This window comes from Teleopsis dalmanni, unplaced genomic scaffold, assembly GCF_002237135.1.
Source record: "Teleopsis dalmanni isolate 2A unplaced genomic scaffold, ASM223713v2 unscaffolded_contig_5199, whole genome shotgun sequence".
In the NCBI taxonomy this organism is placed as follows: Eukaryota; Metazoa; Arthropoda; class Insecta; order Diptera; family Diopsidae; genus Teleopsis; species Teleopsis dalmanni.
In genome coordinates, this window is record NW_024036581.1 from 1 (window position 1) to 1,999 (window position 1,999).

At 26.2% G+C, this 1,999-nt stretch overlaps 1 long non-coding RNA gene across 3 annotated transcripts; it reads left to right on the forward strand.

The window, feature by feature from the left end:
- The first annotated feature begins 31 nt into the window (after positions 1–31).
- LOC119665427 lies at positions 32–1,999 on the forward strand. Of its 3 annotated transcripts, none has more exons than XR_005251392.1 (10): positions 32–138; positions 231–402; positions 455–636; positions 687–757; positions 814–1,237; positions 1,297–1,374; positions 1,438–1,502; positions 1,554–1,708; positions 1,764–1,856; positions 1,929–1,999. It is a non-coding gene; the product is annotated as an uncharacterized LOC119665427 (long non-coding RNA). The 3 variants fall into 3 exon arrangements; XR_005251394.1 differs by having other exon boundaries at positions 1,554–1,688; XR_005251393.1 differs by lacking the exon at positions 455–636.

Sequence of the window (1,999 nt, forward strand, 5' to 3'; positions counted from 1 at the left end):
TTTAAAACGAAAGTAATTTTGACAACTAATTTAAAAAAAAATTATACAGAATTTGGTGGAAAGTTACATCCTCTTGCTTCCAGTCTTTCATACCACCACATAAAACAAACTTTTCCTAACAATAGTCCTCAAACTCTGGTAAGTAGACCGCACATTTTTGTAATTTTCATCCAATTTAATGTTGAATAAATATTTTTTAACACAATGTTATGTCATTATTTTATACACAGTATCCTAAGACCCTGAGCCTGAATAACAATAAAGCCATTATATATTGTTGATTATGATGCGTTACTTAGTTCTAATTTTAAATTGATGTTACCTAAAAAACCATTGAAAAATTTGTGTTTCCTATGGTTCCTGTTTAAGCGTTGATCTTAAAAATCCTATATATTTATTATGGTAAAAATATAAATATAGAAAATTTATTATTTGCAAGAATTTTTTTTTTTAGATTGTTTACTATGTATGTCCAAATGAAAGTGGACAAAAAAGATGTCTTGAACAATGTGTATTTTGATGCGTTACTTAGTTCTAATTTTAATTTGATGTTACCTAGAAAATCGTTAAAAAAAATTGTGTTTTCTATGGTTCCTGTTTAAGCCTTGATTTTAAAAATCCTATATATTTATTATGGTAAGAATATATATATAGAAAATTTATTATTTGCAAGAATATTTTTTTAGATTGTTTACTATCTATGTCGAAATGAAAGTGGATAAAAATGATGTCTTGAACAATGTGTATTCCAATTCCAGTAATTATAAAAATTAAATAGATGCAAATTCACATGTCACTAAAATTTTTTTGCAGGCATATTTAAAAAAATATTTCCGTTGTGTACTATAATGAAAAAATGTATTAAATATCCAAAGAGTAATACTGTAAAAAAATGAGCGGCTTGTAGAAATACAATTAATTTATTTGTATTATATGGTCACAGGTCGTAAAAACCTGTTGTAATGGAAAAATTCGAAGATCAAGATAGACTTGGGTGAAGAACAATGCTTTGAAATTTAAGAAAAAATGTGTACTATATGAGAAACAGTAATAGTCTCGAAGACTGTTTAATAGAAGAAGAAAAAGATTTGTGTAAAACTGACGAAAAAAAGTTGTGCGAAGATGTATCGAAAGAGATATGGTGAGAAGGCGAAACCCAGATGTAAGCTAAATGTAAAGCCTGCAACGAGCGTATGCGCCCCCAAATTTATTGCAAATAATTCAAGGTTGAAAAAATGTTAGTTGAATTAAAAAAAAAAATTATTTTTGTTAACTATTGATATACAAATCTTATAGGGCTTATTACAATGTTACAACTCTTGCCTCTAGTCAGTACAATCTACCATATCATAACATCAGCTGTCAAAAATAACTGTAAGTAGACTTTAGATTATCTTAATTTGTAGTTTTTATTATTACAATAAAATACATTGCTAGATCTTGATCTGAATGACACTAACTCCATCATATATTATTAATTTTGTTATGTTACTAATTTTAAGGTAAGAACATGTTTAAAAAAATATTTATTTCTCACAAGAATATTTTTGCAGATTGTTTACTATGTATGTGTAATGAATGTGTTATGAAAATCTAAACGACTGTAAATGAAATATTAATATTTACCGCAACTTTACTGATGCGTTCCATATTATTGTCTATTTAATTTGACGTATATAGCCTTTCAAGTACTTATAATAATTTAGTGGTATGCCAATTCATTAATAACTGAAATTCCTTTTCCATGTGTATATTTATCGTAGATTATCCAGAATCAAAACTTACAACGTAAATCCTTCTCAAACTATTTAAAATATAAAAACTTGAAACAACCAATTGTGTAAATTTAAAACAAGGTAAGTTGAAGACTTATATTTTTTATGTAAATTATTTGAATCCCTTTTTAATGAGTAAACCTCTCGTTTAAGTTTTTATTATGAAAATAATTGTGAATTCCAATAATAAAACGTGCTCTCTGAAGTAAAATAAGATGAAGAAA